The sequence below is a fragment of the Emydura macquarii genome, unplaced genomic scaffold (genome assembly GCF_026122565.2).
Source record: "Emydura macquarii macquarii isolate MOO-44397 ecotype Brisbane River unplaced genomic scaffold, CSIRO-AGI_Emac_v2 contig_1363, whole genome shotgun sequence".
NCBI lineage: Eukaryota > Metazoa > Chordata > Testudines > Chelidae > Emydura > Emydura macquarii.
In genome coordinates this window covers 278,996-298,138 of record NW_027131500.1, presented here as the reverse complement: position 1 = coordinate 298,138, position 19,143 = coordinate 278,996, and the positions used below count along the sequence as shown (strand labels likewise).

Sequence of the window (19,143 nt, the reverse complement as noted above, 5' to 3'; positions counted from 1 at the left end):
TAAAATGGCAAATTCTAGATTTCTTTTTAATTAATCCATAGGGAATATATTAGTACAACATTGGAATACATTAGTGACGGATTTGAGCACTTACTACGCACTAGATTTTTATATTGCAAAAAGAAAAAAATAATTTCAAGGACAGCATAACAGAAAATAAGGTCAAAACAATGTCTGGATATGTGATAAAAGATTAGCCAGGGAACTAGTTAGGCTAAAGATATTTCACAAGTATTCATTTCAAAGGGAATACTCCTGGGGTAAAGTATAAATGTTTTTTTCAAACATTAACAAAAATATCTACATTGTACAAGTGTGAGCTTAATTCACACACGTGACTTACAATATGTCTAAAATGTTTCTTATAGTGCAATCTACCTTATGCTGCCTCGTTAGTATCTTGGGGCCCTTATTCAGCAAAGTCCTTTTAGCAATATTAAGTACCATTGAATTCAATCCTCATTTTAGTGGAAGATTTTAAATAAGTGAGACTTAAGAACATGTTTAAATGCTTTACTGAACTGGGACCATAGTCCCTTATCCTTGAGTAGTCCCATTGTTTTTTAAAGTTAAGCACATGCATAAATTCTGGGAGGGTCAGGGACTTGAATTGTAAGCTCTTCAGGACAAGGAATGTCTCTTACTATATGTATGTGGAGCAACTAGTACAATAGAGGACCTCTAGATGTTACTGTAATAAATATAATTAAAAATAAAGAAAAAACAGACTAAATAATGCAAAGGCAATTTTGGGATAAAATTGAAACTTACATTTTTAGGATTAAAACATTTTGGTGTGAATAACTGATTACAAAAATAAAGATTGGAATTTAATCACATTTGTAACTGGAGTTAGTTGCTATGCATTATCAGTCACGTTTTCGATGCATGACATATGAATTTGTTCTTCCAGGGCTCTGAACATGAGTGAGACAGAAAAGGAAGTTTTCCCACAGCTCCACTGGTTGTTGGAAGAGCAAAAAGCTGCACAGCTTCTTCCTCTGAGTAGGGGAAACAGCCTTGTGCATTTATAACAGGGTTGTGTTAAAGTGGACTCCTCAAGACACCTGTTCTACCAAGTATTCATTAGATTCCTTGGAAAATTATCAACTTCACTAGTGTTAGTTGTCAGTAAATCTTATATCACAAACAGAGAATCAGAGGAAATTGGTATAATCCAAATTTAAAAAATATAAGTTTATTGGAATTTCATGTTTTAAATATAATGTTCCTAATTTTAAAGCCTACTATGGAAGACTGAAAAATCCTAACAATTAATGATACATCTCTGTTCCTGGGAAGGGGGAAAGAATTGCATCACCTGAGGCCTCCTCACTGCATTTAATGAAAACTGGTTTAACTCTGCTGATCCCAACTGCCATAGTGGGAGAGGTGTAGGATAATAGGCCATCTTTTTATATAGTTTAAAGCCCCTGTTTTGGGATTAGCTGGCTTGAAGCCAGTGTTTGTGTAGGGTACTACTGACTTCAGTGTGATTCCTACTAGGTGTAGGAGATCTGTGTTATTGTATCCCAAGGTAAGATCGAAACCTAAAATAACAGTGATGGGGTGTAACTAGTCAGCGCAGTTCCCTACAGAAGGCCTGTAGTCCTTCTACACCCCACCCCAGGAAGCAGCAAAATGACAGGAAAGGAGCAGCAAAGGTGGGTCCTCCAGTCCTGCCTAGAGAGGCCTCACAGAAGAAGCCAATCAGAGTCCTACAGACTCAGATAAAAGGTGCTACAGGGGCTTAGCAGGACAGTTCCTAGCTGTGACTAGAAGGATAAGGAAGGGAGTCCCTCTCCGCTCAAAGGTACGTGAGGGATAACCAGAATTTGTTTCTGGCTGGGTTTGTGGGAGGGAGAGAGGACCTATGAATCTGAACCCTGAAATAAAGGTGAAGCTAAAAAGGGCCGGGTAGGCAGAGGCCCAGGGAAGAAGTAGCAATGAACTGAAATCAAGCACTGCATAGCTGCGGTCTATAACATCCCAGGGTTAGAACCTGCAGTAGTAGATGGGCCTGGTTTCCCCTACCAGCCACAGGTAAAGTGGCATAAACTCCAAGAATGTGGCATCTGAGAGCCCAACAAAGGACTGAATTTAAAGGCCCCAGAGCAGGGGGTGAAGACCCTACAGAGAGCAATGGGACTGTTCATTTATTAAACTCTTTAGTACCTTGGAAGTAGTTCATTTGGACTCTGTGACTCAGCTGGAGGGCCAAGCCATTGAAGACCCACCAAGGTTGACTGGCAACCAGCAGTGGGCCTTGGGGTGAGAAAAGGACTGCAGCACCACATGCCGCTGCTAGGAGGAGCTCAAGAGGTGAGTGCACCCAAACATTTAAGCCTCCAATTGCAGCCTTAAAGCTGAATCTGGATTCTGAAATGGATCATAATATAATGTACTCTGTTGACCATAAAAATAAGAGTTCTAGGTATTATGTGCAGGGCTGGTAGTATTGCCTATGATTAAGGTTCTCCAACACTTCCTATTAGACCCTGTTTTCATTTGCTTATAAGTTTGCCAAAATTTTAACTCTTTGGGGTGAACATTTCCATGCTGGGTGTCTGTCCCAGACTGAGCTGTTTTTGTTTTTGTTTTTAAGTTTCATAATGGTTCAGCCACTTCCAATAACAAGGATAGGGAAAAATAATATTTTTAAAATTAAATAAATCTGCAAACCTTTTCTTTGAGAAGGTCTATTGCTCCCATGCTTGGAGCTTTGAGAATTTAGCAAGAAGTTGGCCTCTGTCTCAAGAATGTACCTTTTGCTGTTCCTGGGAAAATCTACCCAATTTTGCCAAGTTATAAGCCTTTGGAAAAAACTTCAGTTCATACATGCTCAGCACAGACTTCTTAGAGTTCTGAGCTTAACTCTTCCAAGAGTCTGTCCTTACTGAGCATCCTGCAAACCTTCACAGCTCTTGAGTCCTGACCAAACTGCACATGAGCCATGACCCAGAGTGACTGATGCTTAGGGCTATAAGGATAAAGCTGGATTTTCCCTGTAATTGCTGCTCTGTCCTGGGGTGGGACCAGGAACTGACTCAAATGAAGAGGGAACAAAATCTGTATGGGAGGAGAGGAAAAGGAGTAGATTGGGACAACGAGCATGATGAGACTGGTACTGGAGGCGATGGGTGAGGGAGAGAAACTGAAGTTGAAAGTGAGGGTTGGGGAGATGGGAGGCTTGGGCAAGGGGCCTCAGACTGGTGAGTGGGAGAGAAGACTGGGATGACTGGTTAAGGACACTGGGGCTAAGAGCTGAGGGTGATGGTAGAGGGGAAGCTGGGACTAGCTGGGTAAGGAGACTGAGAGCTGGGGAGGGGAAGACTTGGAGTCCCGGTAGGGAAATGGGAGGATTGGGAGCCAGTTTGTGGAGGGACACTGAGACTAGTGTTCTGTTTGTGCAGCTTCTAGCACAATGGGGTCCTGGCTTACAACTAGGGCTCTCAGGTATTATGGTAATACAAATAATAATGCAGACAACAGTGTCCTTCCCTACACAACATTGATTTATATCCAGAGCAAGTTTGTCCTATGCACTGACAGAGGCAGGGTCATGTGGGGGGAAAAATATGATCCTGTAATTAAAGACTGTATCATAATGCATAAGCACAAGGGAGTTGAATTAAGTTTGCACAGACAACCTTAATTATGGTATTTCCTATTTTTCCTTGATTAATACCATCATGTTTTTTTCTTCCAACCCTTCAACTATGTTTTGGGTTCTGCATTAACATGACTTCTATTTGCTTATAATATAGAAAAGAGACATGCATGGCAGGAAAGGACAAAAATGAAGTTGAGGGCAAATAAGGTAATGGTTCAAATCATGCAGAAACAAATGTATAGATGTGATGGTGGATGTTAGACCTAATTAGAAAGATACTCACATCTCTTCACAAAGGACCTTGTATGTGGGGGAGGAGGGAAGAAAAACCTTCAGCTAAGGATCACTGTGATTAGCGGAGTTTGTAGTAGCTGGCAGGGATGTGAATTAATAGTGGCATATTTTAAACAAGAAATCTAAACTTCTTTAACTGATGAATATCTCTAAAGAGAGGTTTAAAAAAACTGAAAGGGAAACATGGGCCTTAATCCTACAACCATTTAAGCATGTCTGCAATTTATGTGATGGTGACATTGAAGTCAAGGTTGCGACTTGTGTGCAAAGTTAAATATGTCTTTGCAGGATTGGAGCTATGGCCAGGATATTTGTAAACAGTTTCCTATCTACACGTGATTTAACAGATCAACACTTTCTGCTACATTGCTCCAATCAGGCTGATTGATTGTTTTAGTGATCAGATGCTCTTGGCTACAGTATATTACCATTCTCTTATTTTAGCTCAATTTAATTTCTTTAAAATGGCAGAAATTTATTATCCCAGTTACAATGGGGTATCTGTGCTTGCTCTGCTGGTGGCATCATTCATTGGGAGTAGAGATGAGACTGGGGAATCTGAGCCAAGTAGCATCCACAATAAACCTTTCCCTCTCCCCCAAATAAAGACAAAGCTTTTTTTTATTTTGAAGGTTCAGCCTTCAGCCTCTCATCCCTGAGGCCCTTTATCTGTGAAACCATGACTAGCTCACAAATAGCAGAATTATATCTGAATTTTACATATGTTTACACTTTTGTTCAAAGCCTACTTGGGGAAATACTGAATTGCTCTTTCAGTGTTTTTTCTGTCAACATCATCCTTTCTTTATCATGTAAATTACAGTTGAGTAATTAAACACTTGCTTTTGATGGCTTTATATACAATAATCCATATATATAAATATTTCTGCTAATAATGCCAAAGTTAGTAATGAAAATTAGAGGTGTGAGAAGAGTTATCAGAGCTATTTTTCTGCATACAAAAACTTGGAAAGCCTTTTAACGGTAAAGGTTTAGGCCACATTTCTGGAAAGACTTACGCAAGCTCTTAATTATAAGTGCATGAATAGTCTCATGTTTGTCAATGTGACCATTTGCATGTCCTTAACTGTAAGCACACAAGTCTTTGCAATTTTATAGTCATGCAGCCTGAGCCCCATGAGTCCAAGTTAGCTGATCTGGGCCAGCTATGGGTGTTTTATTGCAGTGTAGATATACCCACCTCTACTGCTGACTAGCTTTAGTAATGTTTTTCATATATGCCCCAGTTTATAAACATTATTCTGTTAGACCTCACCATACTCCTGTGAAACAGAATATCACTTTCTCCATTGGAGAGATGGAGATACTGAGGTTCAGGTAGTCAGTGACTTGCCTTAGGTCATAGAACAAGTCAGATCTTGGTCTGTCAGTGACCCAAAGTCTTCTGAATGCCCTGCTGTATGTGTAATCCACCACACTACAGTGCTTGCCAGACAAGTCCCTTGAGTGGCAATCTGTGCTTGTGGTATTCAACAGGAGCCCTTCAGCTCATGTCTGGGTGCAATGAATGGACTCCGAGACAGTGTCTTACAAATTGGGAAATGGATACATTCATTGAAGTTAAGATGTCTGCAGCCATGTGTAGGTAGGTAATAATTATCCCCATGGGTTCTACTCCTGTTTATAACTATAGACTTGTACTACTCCTACAAGGGCCAGGCTGGAACCTACAACCCGCAACTGGGGGATAACCAAGAATTCCTTCTGCCCCACTCTGGCGCTGAGCTATTTAAAGAGGAACAGAAAGCTGAGCAGGGGAGAGGAGAGTAAGAGCCACGCAGGCTGCAGTGGTTGAGAGTTTCTCTCTCAGGATCCAGGAGACTAGACTAACCTGACTCAGAATTTTTGTGAACATTAATTTTAGGAACTCGGAACTAGGGTACTGATGAACTGTTTATTGTAATTACACCTTTCCTGAGACCTTATTAAAAGAGGACATGCTTTTTGGTTAGTTTGTGTTGGCTTCTCCTTGTCATAAGTTCGCTTTAACAGCTATCGCTGCCCCCAGCTGAGGCAAACTAAGGCAGGGCACACCTGCAGTGCCACACAGGGGGCATGCAGGGCTAGCACATGCCTTTACAACCAGTCACTGTAGTACTTGGGTCCAGGTTCTGTCACTAATTTGTTGTCTAACTTTAATTAAGCACTTATCCTTTTTGTGTCCTTGTTTCTCCATCTATTAAGTGGGGATAAATTTCACTGAGGGGTGGGTTGGGGGGAATTTCCCATGAATATTTCATCTAACTCTAATAAAAATGTTAAATGATTTTCCTAACCTTTTCAAGAAGATTCAGTACCTACCCTCAGTTAGAATGAATGGGAGTTCATTAGGGAGGATTAGGTGTTGGGCATACTGGAGGAAGGGGAAGAAGGAAATTATCTGAGTGCCAGTCAACAAGGTACTATAAAAGGAACGTTACTGAGGGGAGGGCAGGGGAATGGTAAGGCCAGGCACCCTGGAGAACAGCAGATGAGATAATTTTAAATGAACCCCACCAACCTTTTTTTGTCTACTCTAGGCTACTGCTACACTGACGGCGGCAAATTTGCCGTCGTCAGATCGATTTCTCTGGATCAACTGAGCGGTCAGTTCAGACCCACTCAGTCGATCCAGAAATCAACATACTAAGACCAGTTACACAAGTAGTGTAGCACTGCGTTGACGGGAATGCTGTTCCCGTCGGCGCAGCACAGTGCAGACGGAGTGCAGAAGAGAAGCTCAGCAGTCGACGGGAGTTACGCAAGTTTTTTTTTGTACTTTGCATAACTCCCATTGACTGCTGCTGAATCTCACAGGTAAATGTAGACATGGCCTATCTAGTGTGTAACTCACCATTGTTTTTAGCCTCTGAGTAAAGGCATGGGGTGAAACCCCTGATTCCATTAAGTCAATGGTAAAACTCCCATTGACTTGACAGAGGGCAGGATTTCACCCACTGAGTTCTTCCCATATACCAGCCAAATTACTTTCACCTTGGTCAGCTTGAGGTTTCCAGATGAGTTTTCCTCATCCTCCCAACAAATACTTCAAATGGACGAAGTGCATTCTTTCCAATTTAATTAGGTGACAAACCAAGTGGGGAGAATCTTATTTCTTAACTCATAAATTCCTATTGTATTAAAAAGCACATCAAGTTCATAATATAAGCCCAAGAAATATCTGAACCTCCTAAAGAAGAGAAACATTCAGAGGAAGTGGAGAGAGAACAAATCTCATAAAAGACACATTTCAAAGAAATAAAGAGCTCTGAAAAGAGTTGCATTCCTTTTATAAATACACAGTATCATGCTACTATCTCTAGGGGAAAAATATTAGACTAAAATGTATTATTCCATACACTATTCATAACAAAGAAGCAGTAACATTCTCAAGCATGCAAATGTAAGCATCAATCATTCCCAATTATTAGTCATAGTCATATTGCAGAACCTGTTGTGGAAGAAAACTTCCAAATGAATTTACTTGCTAAAGGGAAAAAAATGTAGGGATGACAGGAAGGCTATTCTTAGTCATATTTTCCCCTAGAATGTGCTCCAGTAACCAGTGATGCATTATATGGGCCCTCAGGCCAACACATGTGTACAGTACTAGAGAAGATTCATGTGAAGCATACAATTAAAAACACTTCTTCCAAAATGTGCAAGAGACTTTATGAAGGCAGGCAGTAGTGTATAGAATATATTTATAAAACACAGTTTTTAAATTTTAGCTAAAGTGTTGGGTAATGAATGAATAAATGAAATACTGCCAACTTTTTGTGTTACATCACTAGCTATGATTCCCTTCGTGGGTAATGATATTCTGAAACTGACAAAATTTGAATTTTTATAGTAGTATATGGAGACCCAAAACCGATGAGAACTGAAAAAGGAGATCTTTTTCTTCTCATATAGGTTCACATAGACAGCTAATCAGTCTCCATTTTGGAAAACTTCTTCACACACACTCCCTCAACCCCCTGGAGCATGCTTAGTACAGTTTTATGGCTTCTAACAGTATATGGCTATTCTCACATTGACCACCATGTGGCAATAAGCATAACAAATATCTACAATTTCCTTACATTCCTGCCCCTTTAAATCATTAGCAATAAACTTAAGCATTAACACAATAACAACAAAACATCCTAACTAAAAGGTTGGAATACGGTACGCTAATCTTCAAACCTTCTTACAAGGGATTATTTTGCCTTCTCTAGCATTTTTTCTTTATTATTACAAGTCCAGTCTGTCTCTAGGTTTAGGAGATCTTCTGGAACTGCACAGTGGAAACACCTGTGGTCCATGATAAGTATTAGGTTCAGAAGTGTTTTCTGATAGTACAATAGTATTTGCAGGCTTAACTTTGAAGTCGACTATTGTGGTTGGTATGGGGTTTTCAGCAATCTCACTATTTCTGGATGTAGCAATTGAATAGCCTGACTCCGTAACACCTGGTACCTCTGCATCCAAATGAGAATTCTCTACAGATAACTCTTCAAGGTACTGCAGATTAACCTGATGATGATGTCTACAAATGAGCCCACTAGCTGGTAACTCAATCATGCAAGAAAGTAATTCCACCTGTGCTAGAATGAAACCTGACAACCAGCAAGGGCCATTGTGAAAATTAAGAGCACATACTGCATTATCTACATCGAATGTTCTTGGTGTTGCTTGTACATCATAATAAACCTTTGTGCTGACTGCTTTTTCCTCACCTTAGCAGCTTCATTGGAGCTAGAGTGTCCAGATGAGTTCTTAGTTTGTTCCCATTAACTGCTCTGCAGGTGACTTTCCTATTGCGGCTCATGGTCAGACTAGATGATCATAATGGTCCCTCTGATCGTATAGTCTATGTGTCATGTGATGCTGGAAAAGAAGCTTAGTTTCTATTCTATTACCATGTATGATCTTCATTCCCTCTTTTGTGACTTGCACAGCCTGTCCACTAGGCCATTTCAAGCAGGATGGTATGGTGCAACTGCGATGTGTTTAATGCTTTCTTTTTCATCCATTTCTGAAATACAGCACCTGTGAACGTGGTACCATTGTCACTCACCACTGTCTCTGGCCAGTCCAAAAATGAAAAATATAAATTGAAGTGTATCATTTGTAGGATCAGCTGCAGAGGAGGGCATTACATATGCCTCAATCCATTTTTGGATGAGCATCAACTATTATTAAAAACACTTTCCCCACAAATGGATCAGCATAGGCTATATGAGGCTTCACCCATGGTCATTGAGACTACTCCAATGGGCACAAAGGAGCTTTTGGTGGAGCATGGTGGTTGGATTGGCAAACCACATTCTGTCTCACAACAGTCTTAATTGCCTGATCCATTCCGAGCCATCACACAACTGTGGGTGAGCCTCTTCATGCACACAATGCCAGGATGTACTTCATGTAACAATTTTAGCACCACTTTGGTGGTGGTACTGCCTCAGTAAAGGCTCCTACTTTTTCCTCTGCTGGATGTAAGCCAGTTGCATCAGTTTTGTGTCCCAGGTAAATGGCTTCAGCAGCCTGAGAAATACACATTTCCCTCTTATGGTGCAATTTTTGTATTACCCACTCCAAGGTTTGCAAGTGTTCTGAGTCAGATTCCCCTATAATCGTGATAGCATAAAGGTATACACAGACATGTGGCATACCTTAGAATAAATTTTCCATTGCTCTTTGAAAAATACCTGGAGCTGCTAACATTACAAATGGGAGGCAGTTGTAATGAAACAACCCTTCCTTACATAGGATTTAGATCTATTGTCCAGATGGATTTGGAGGTATTGTTTTTTTTTTTTTCTACTTATATTTTCCAAACTCTATTGTCTCTGTTTCAGGAGCCAGGATGGCTTCCTGGGGCTACAGCCTCCATCATTAAATGATCATTAAGTGACATATCCCCCACTTGCTTGTTTGATGGCTTTGTTTACCTTCTATGTCAGTGTATTTTCATTGTTTCTGGCCTGACTTTGTTTAATTTACATTGGAAACACAGTCAAACAGGCAAAACAATATCCCTGTGTCTGGGACAGGCTGTGCTTAGGGACTGCTTGCCTAACACATTTTCCAGCACTCATCTATAATTCTTTATACACCCCTTGTACATACACCACACAATAATATTGAGCAGAATGTTGTAATTTGCATATGACACCTTACATGACACCTTTTAGATACAGATGATGACAACAATGAGCTGAGTCAATGTGTATGTCAGCCTGATGTGAGTTATGGTATGGTGTTTCCTTTGCCTACTGAAATTGAGGGGCTTCCTTGTTAACAGTCTTCCTTTGCCATGGGAACATTTCTGAATTAACTTTTTTTGGCTGATTTTCTGTACATTAGTAGGAAATAGAGTAGTTCAGTGTCTTCCATTGTCAACGCCTCCAAGACAGATCAATTAAGAATCAGTTGTGAGGGTCATTTGCTTTATTAAGAAAGTCTAGCATCACTCCTTGGGTGTGATTCGTGAATGAACTTAGATTTTGCATCACTGAGTGTCACAGTGCCTAACTTCTCCATGCCTAAAGAAGAAGAGGGGAATAGATGGGGCAGCGGCAGGACCTTGGGGGTCTGGTTACCAGCCATTAGAGAGGTGGCAACCCTAAAAGTGTCCTAGCTTCTGAGCTAGGGGATAGTCTGATAGGGCTCCCTCAATCTCCCCTGTTGAAGTTGTTCCAATGTGGATAAATGGGAGTGATTGGAACAGAGGGACTGAACCTGGGGTTTCCCACCCTGCAGGTGTGTGTCCTAGCCACTGGACTACTATATTCCCCTGGTTTGTGAATCACTCAGGGGCTTATGTGGGAGATAGGCATCCAGATGCCTACAGGGAGAGAGCAGTGTGAATACCCCAGGGTCTAAAATTTAAGTGCCTAGGGAAATTTTACAGTGAAAAGTTAGATGCTCTGTGAGCTTAGGTGCCTACAGGATTAGGCAGCAGCTAAGTGGGAGTTTTGTGGATAGCAATAGTTCCACATGGGGACATAGGTGTCTAACTTTGGCACTTTAATTTGCTTTGTGGGGTGCACCCCTTGTGTCTCCAAATGTTTTTTCCCCCTCCCAATGAAATACTAAAATGGAATGCTTGTACAAACTAGAGAAGTTCTTCAGAGGCATATTGTCATGAGGTTTTAACTTCTTTTAAACTTCCTCTCCTTCTCTTTGATGTATATTATGATATTAGGTCATGAGTTAGCAAACAAATCCTGGAATTCAGACTGAATAAAAAGACAAGGTCATGTCATTCAGTTACCAGATCAAACCAAGAATAGTCATTTTAAATGAAATGTCCTTTTAAATACTATTAAAATCTTTTAAATGAATACTCCATAGGGTTTGAGATGACTCCACTTGTTAGTATAACTGCCGGCATGATGCCTACTCTTTGAAAGTAGCTGTATCTTAAACATTTCTGGTTATGTAACTCTGGTCTCTAATGATTTTTCCAAGTCACAACTATTCAGTTTTTTGTACAAAATATCAAGAGCATTCTAGCAAAGTTTTGGTGGATGTGGATTTCTTCAGCTATAATACAGGTCGTATAAGCAGGTAATGTGTAGTTTGCCGTGTTTATAGAGTATTTTGATTGCTGTAGTTTTACTTTGTGCATCAGAAATATTATTTTCATGTAAATTTACTTTTGATTATAGTCTTACTGTGGAATCATAATAGGAGAAAATTATATTGCAATAGAAAAATAACTAGCTTACATCCACAGTTGCCAACACATTCTACAATTATAAAATTACGTTCTCTTTTCCCATTGCATTATTATCCTGGAGGTATCTCTTAGCAATGGACTGTAATGAAAATACCATTTGTCAATAAAACATTACAGCTGCAAACTATGTTCACCCAGAATTACAATAAAACTCTTATTGAGTTCTCAGAGAAGCACATAACACCCACACACATAACACCCACACATTATAACTTTAAACAAGGATGCTAAATGCCACCATGCTTGGAAATCTCCTACAATGCTCAAAACCCTTAACCATGGTGACTTGGGAACAATGCATTTTTCGTCTCCCCTTAAAACAGGATGTTAGCAACTTAATTATTTAGATGTAGTTATCCCTGCAATTAATATTGCCAGACCATTAGTGGAAAAGTACCTACATTTATTATACAAGCATCAGGGGTGGTAGGAAGGTACCTAAACAAAAATGTGGGGGGAAGTGGAAGGGGCAGCATGAGATTATAGGAATTATTCTCTGTCTATTTAAGTTAATGGAATTTTTCAATTAACTTCAGTGGGCTTGGGTCAGGCCCTTAAAGAACAAATGTTTCCTGAAAATATCTATTTCTACTTTTATTAGAACTACAGAATTAGTGGATTGGACAATATACTGGACTAGATGTAAAATTTTAGTAAAGTATTTTGATAAAATGATAAAAAAAGTTCTCATGAAGTCTTACTTGCAAAATTCAAACTGGCTTGGATATAGGTAGTCAACGGGATGAAAGGTGGCTGATAAATGACAGTTTATCAAAATTAAGAGAGACATCTAGTGAGGTGTTTCAGGAGTGAATGTTATAGCCTGTATTTAACATCTATATGAATTATCAGGGAGAGGGGGGTAAATATTCTATTAAATTGAGGAGTTGCAAATACCAATAAAAAAGAGAAACAGCACAAAGAGACTTAAATAAATTAGTTTGTTTCTTCCTGCATATATTTCTAAGATTCATTTTTCGGGGGTGTGGTCAATACAAGATGATACATTGGGGGAAGAAAATTGAACATACAGATGTTCAATGGAGGGGAAGATCCTTGACAGAACAAGTGCTGGAAGACACCTAGGAACAATAGTGGACCAAAAATTAGACGGACATACATTGCAATTATGGTAGCAAAAAAACAAATACCTTTTTGGGGTGCTTGTGCAAGGGCATCACTTCGTAGAATAGGGAGGTGGTAATTTCTCTCTATGGATTAGATTCTGTTCTCAGTTGCATCAGGGCACATGCTATAGATTTGGAGTTAGACTGGATTGACACCAATGTAAATCAATACAACTGATCCAATGGGTGAAATCCTGGCCGCAGTGAAGTCAAGGAGAGTTTGGTCAGTGTCTTCAGTGGGGCCATGATTTTACTCTGTACATCTGGTGCTTTAGCACTGGGAATGTTATGTTCCATTTTGGGCAGTGGGGATGGGTTAGTATGTGTTTCTATATATCCATATCAAAATTCAGTCTCCATTTTTAAAAATCATTTTGATTGCAAAAGTGTGCAATACCGTCACTGTTGTCTCTTTACCTCCATCTGGGACTGGAATTCCTGTGCCTAGAAAGCAAACAAGGCAGAGCAATCAAAGGTCATTAACCTGGAGGGACTCTTATTCAGATGAGAGTATCCTTGGACTGTGGTCAGTTAGTACTGACCACAGAAATCCATTCTCCCAGATGGTCTTGTGTGACATTTTGGGGACCACCCAGATCAGTAAAGGATTCTGTCACAGACTGCCTTGTAGCCTTCGGGCCCTTTGTGCTGTGTAGCTATGATTCAGACCCTGACTCCAGTAGTCAGCCCACAAGTATAAGGTCTGACCCTGGCTCTCACAGCCCAGTTACTCTTTGCATCCCAATGGCCCTTGCAGTCTCAAGTGTTCCCAAATATGTCCTTCTTGAGTTCTTAATGATCAAGCATCTGGACCATTTCCCCTCCGGTTTGTCACCCTGAAGGTGTGAAACCAGAGCCCCAGTTATCAGCTCACTTTAGCGTGCACATTTCACACGGTATGCATACCAGATATCTGCTTGGGATAAAGATAAACAAAATTTTAATTTCAGAAAAAACACAGATTCAAATATGGAACAGTAAGGGAAGGCAAACATATATTTTAAGTAGAAAATAAACATAAAAATGCAAACTCATGCTTTGTTTTTATATTGGATAAACAAGCCAAGCTCCTTTCATAAGGTAGGTTTTCTATTCCTCAGATCATCCTAGTAGCCCTTCTCTGCACCTGTTTCAGTTTAAATTAATCTTTTTTAAACATGGGAGACCAAATTGCACATAGTATTCCAGATGAGGTCTCACCAGTGCCTTGTATGATGGTACTAACACTTCCCTGTCACACCGGAAATACCTCGCCTAACGCATCCTAGGACTGCATTAGCCTTTTTCAAGGCAGCATCACATTTGTGGCTCATAGTCATCCTGAAAATACTGAAAATAGTTGTGAGGACATGGTAGTGCAGGCTGCAGTGGGGACTGCTCAAGTGAGTACGCACAAGCGAATATCCAGGAGGGCTTGTCCAGTCCATGCCATAGCCTGTGCTGCCACATCCTCACACTATTGTCTGTGAGCTAACTAGATTAAAACTAGCACAGGTATGTCTACACGAGCAGCTCCATTGTAGACATGCCCAAATAAAAAAATCAGAGGATCCACAGCTTCAGTGGAATGTTGATAGAGTCCTCTCAGTTCTGCCTTTGGACAGATATTTATTATTTTGTTTACTCTTTGTATTAAAGTAGCCCGTAGGAGCCTCACTCATAAACCAAGACCCCATTGTGCTAGGTATTGTACAAACACACAGAAAGAAAAAAAAGACTGTCCTGGCTCCAGAGTCCTTTCTTACAAATCAATTGGACAGATAAATCCTGCTTTTTGTGTTTGTAAATTTTCCATGAACAGCTTGCAGAACCTTTGAAATTTTTTCATCATTCCACATTTCTGTGAATAATTCTTGGCCTGTTGCTTGCTTGTAAACAGGTAATTCTATTTGCTCTTTGAAATTTGAGCTGTTCTGAGTTGTTTACACTCACCCAAGCTATGAAAAGAAACATAACTTTCTCCCTCATAGTTATAAATGTGAATTTTTTTCCGCAGATTCTCTGAAATATTTGCATAAAGCTCATTGCTTTGGCAAACGTACCTGCATTAAACTAAATTGTTAGAATATTCACAGAAAGCAAATATAAAATTTTAACATAAGACTCAAAATACAATCTTTGAGATGATGAATAGCCAAAATGATCTGACTAGACAAGCTTTAAAGAAACTATTAGCATCAATGCTGCAGATGAGATTGAGTCTAACCACTAACTAAAACTTAACTATTCTAGGCCTTGGATCTAATTCAGTAGCTAAACATCAATCAACGCTCACAGCCAGGCACATTTTTTATCTTTGTAACCTGTGTCTTTTTTTTTTTTTTCGGTAGACCAAGTACTTCACAAAGCTGTATTTTTAATGCATATGTCTTTTTATACTTTCCAAACATCATCGCAACAGACCATATCTTATTATGCTTGTGATGTTTGAAGTTCCTTCTCACCTCTGGGGGTTTAATCAACAACTTGCCTCTTTTTAAGGAAGAAAAAAAAAGAAAAAATATTCAGGTTCTAATTTCTCCCTCCCTGAATTGCATAACAAATCCTATATTATCATAACAAAGAGATGGAAACTTGCTATATATATTTCATTATGAATCAGTCTCCCAGGATCGTAAATGAGTGGTAATGATAATGGTGCTAATGATCATTAATGGCTTAGCTGCCACTTTTCGATTCATAGAATTTAAGACCAGAAGGCACCACCAGATCATCAAAGGCTGCCCACGCCACCCAGCACCTGCACACTAAATCCAGCAACTGAAAGTAGACCGAAGGTCTGTGAAATTTAGAAGAGAAGAAGCTGGATATTTAAACTAAAACTACATCAATATAAATGCTGTGTTACACCCTCAAAAACAAGGAAATTTAAGAGGTAAGACCATGGACTGTTAATTTATCCATAACTCATATAATTAATTTTGACATTCTTGTAATCTCTGAACACTACACAATTGTATGTGTATATATATACCATGTACAAGGGTATGAGTTAATGACAGAACTGACAGTGCCCAGTTCAGAGAGCAAGGAAGACTCCAGTGGTAGGCCCTGAAACAGGAAGAACTAAGAAAGCCAAAGAGAAAATCCCCTGGGAGCTGTCGCCCAGGATGGGCTGAGGAACTGTGTTTGTGTGTCTATGTTTGGGTAATACAACTGTGTGCCTAGAAAGACACATGGGGTGTAGCAGTGCATCCTTTGTGGGTTGGGCACAAGCCAGCACCTGACATGGTGCTTTAAACTTGAGCTAGCTAGCCTGTCAGGGGAGGCTGACATGTGAACTAACGATGCAGTGGGGACGCAGCTGTTTGAATTACAGCCATTTATCAGCTGCTAGTCCTGTTCCTCTGTGTAGATAGCGCATGGAGTGTGGTCACTTTCCCTCTGTTCTCACCACAACAAGGCTAGCTCAACTGGAGTACCTCGAGAGCACTAACTTCTGTGGCAGTGAAGATGAGCCCTATATAGAGTCAAACTTTACCAGTTCCTGCAATGTGTGTGTATTGATGATTCTATCCAGAATAAAAAGTAATCAGCCCAAGTTTTCTCTCTAACCTTGGCTATTCCTAGAGTTTACTTGCAGAGCACTCTCTACCTTGATCCCTTCCCACTAAAGAGATACTTTCACCTCCCTTGTATTCAGAGTGTAATTAAGAGTAACACTTGCTACGATGAATCATGAAGACTCAACCAACCTTGTAGGGTTCCAGTACATGTTAACATGGGTTAATCCAAAAACCCTGCTACCCTGTTACATAACTTCCCTCGCTCCCCCGCACCCTGCACAAAAGATTAGTGCCCAGGACATACTTTTTTTCCCCCTTCTTGTTCAACCCATTTAAGTTTGATCTCCAGATAGCCCATGTCACTGCCAGAAGATCCTGGCTGCCCATAGTATTTTACACATCATGATCCTGCGTAAGCACCAACAAAGTGAACAAAAATATAGCAGAGATTAATTTGACTCCTGCATCCTGTTTACTATACCAAATGAAAATCTATTTACTAAAAATTGATGGTGTATAAAAATTGTTACTCTTCATAGGTTTGTTTTTTTAAGGCCAGAAGGGACTACTGTGATCATCTACTCTGACCTATTGCACAGCATAGGCCATAGAAATCCACTTTGTAATTCCTGCTTCAAGCCCATGCTCAGTAGCTGACCATTCCAAAGACTAACAATTAACATACCTTCAGATTAATTACCCAGACACCTCAATCGCCTTAAAACCATTGTGTTAAAACTTTGCATAACTTTATGTACAGTAAACAATCATTTCAGAAGACACACTACTATATGGTGCAGAGACGCTATTGTTTTTTTCTTAGAGCAGACCTATCATTTAGCAGAAGTCTAGATTCTTAATGCTAAAATTCTGAATTGAAAAGTGTCAAATCTTGATTTTTTTAATTTTAGTTCTGAAGACTTTAGAAATAAGAATGAGAAACTGAGGATGGTGGATGATAATGTAAGATTTTTGTTAAGCAACATTAGGTAATGAATCCCTGCAGTTAATTGTAATGTGCCCTCTAGGATTGGACCAAATAGTTATAACTAACATATTAGTAATATCACAGAAAAAATGGCATTAGTGCTTTCAAACAGAGAGATGTTTCACTTTATAAAAGCCTTTTGATTTTGGCATAAGAATATCCAAATGTCAAAAATTGTCTTTCTTTACTAGAAAAAATCACTGATATTTAATATAATGTAATCTTCTGCAATGAAGCCATTATTTCAGAATTACTTGCAGAATTGCATTTTAAACAGTTAAATACCTTTCAAATTGGAGGCATGCCAAAAAAGACCCAGAAACAGGGAAATACAACATTTTTACATAAAATTTATTTGACTTACTAAATTCAAATGTTATGAGAAATAACTGTATTCTTGAAAAAGATGAATAAAAAATGTAGGCCAAATTTATAGTCTTTTTATAAAATCTTCAAGAACAGGGTTGATGTTGGTTAAAATTGCCCCCGTAGTTTTACCCTTCTGGTTGAATTTCTCCTCTTGCATCTCTGCAGTAGCTCTCCTGAAGGTTTTCTTCAAGAACTGTCAGTTGAGGCAGAAGACTATAAAATGGAAAGCAATTTACCTTTGATGACTTCTAGTAATTCCCTGGTGTACTACAGCATCCCACTGGAGGGAAAAAGAACAACCTAAGGTGAAAGAAAGCCTTCTTGACTATAAGACATGGGTTTAGTGTTTGGTGTTTTGTAGAGAGTTTATTTCTGCTTATTGTCAGGGGGTAATCTGTTTTCATTTTTTAAAAATTGTTCATACTTTATAGCAAGGACACTTAGCAATGTGCATAGTTGCCTTTTTATGCCTTCTTAGAATTTCATCATGACTTCATCAATGAGATAAAGAAAGTGTATACAAGGATTTAAATGCTGTAGGATGGGTTTTGAAACATATAGCTATTCAAATACATACCTGATAGAAAAGATGGACAAAATCAGTGGTTTAAGAATATCAATAAATATGGCTTTGAAAAAATGGAAACTACTTGGCACTGTTATAAAAGATTCCTTACAAAAATAATGGATTAATAAAATATAGTATTTGTTTATAAAACATCCTTTTCTTTCATCCTAAGATGTCACCATAATGCTAGCTGTATTAGACTATCTGGGAAGCAAGGAGGCAAAGAAATAGTAAATTGCAGAAGATATATCAAGGCAGACTGCAGCCTTAATCCCATGGAGCTATCCTGTTAGCTATATGTCATTGCACAAGGGAGTAAGGAACCATAAGACACTCTTATTCCATTGCATGGGTCTACCAGTACCACAAGCTGAAGTATAGAAGGGGGATCAGGCTCCATACAACTACTACTTCCTTCCTGTAGGTGAGACTGCTAAGACTCTGCCTCCTCTTCCCAGATCCTAAACCAGCCAGCATAGCTGTGCTGGCATATCAAGGTGACATAAGCAGATATAGAGAGAGTAATAATTTGCTTCTTCAGCTGTTCCTGGGGCATCACAACTACATGAAACCCCTTTCCCAGGGCAGATTGTAAAGTGTGGTCAGATTTTGGCCCATAATATCCTTTGCCTCCTCTTCTAGAAACAGAATATGATCCTACTCCTACAAACTTCAGTGATGCAGGATCAAATCCATAGAGCCTTGTTTGCAGTCTTTTGATTCTGACATTTTTTCCCTGCTGGTGCACTGAGACCCCTGCCTACCTTGCTGTCCAGTACCGCCTCATTGTTTCCTTGTACTTCCCAATCCATCTGTTGCCTCTTGTCTTATACTTGGACTGTAAGGTACTTGGGGCAGGAACTGTCTTTTTGTTCTGAATTTGAACATTGTCTAGCACAAAGGGGCCTGGCCATGACTAGAGCTCAAGCGCATTATGCTAATACAAATA

The 19,143-nt window shown here is 39.5% G+C and overlaps 1 long non-coding RNA gene across 2 annotated transcripts; it reads left to right on the top strand.

Annotated features, from left to right (window-relative positions):
• The first annotated feature begins 1,777 nt into the window (after positions 1-1,777).
• On the top strand, positions 1,778-18,310 carry LOC137155563 (uncharacterized). Of its 2 annotated transcripts, XR_010920529.1 has the most exons (4): positions 1,778-1,813; positions 2,173-2,322; positions 15,447-15,638; positions 17,792-18,310. It is a non-coding gene; the product is annotated as an uncharacterized lncRNA (long non-coding RNA). The 2 variants fall into 2 exon arrangements; XR_010920530.1 differs by lacking the exon at positions 2,173-2,322.
• Positions 18,311-19,143: the final 833 nt, after the last annotated feature.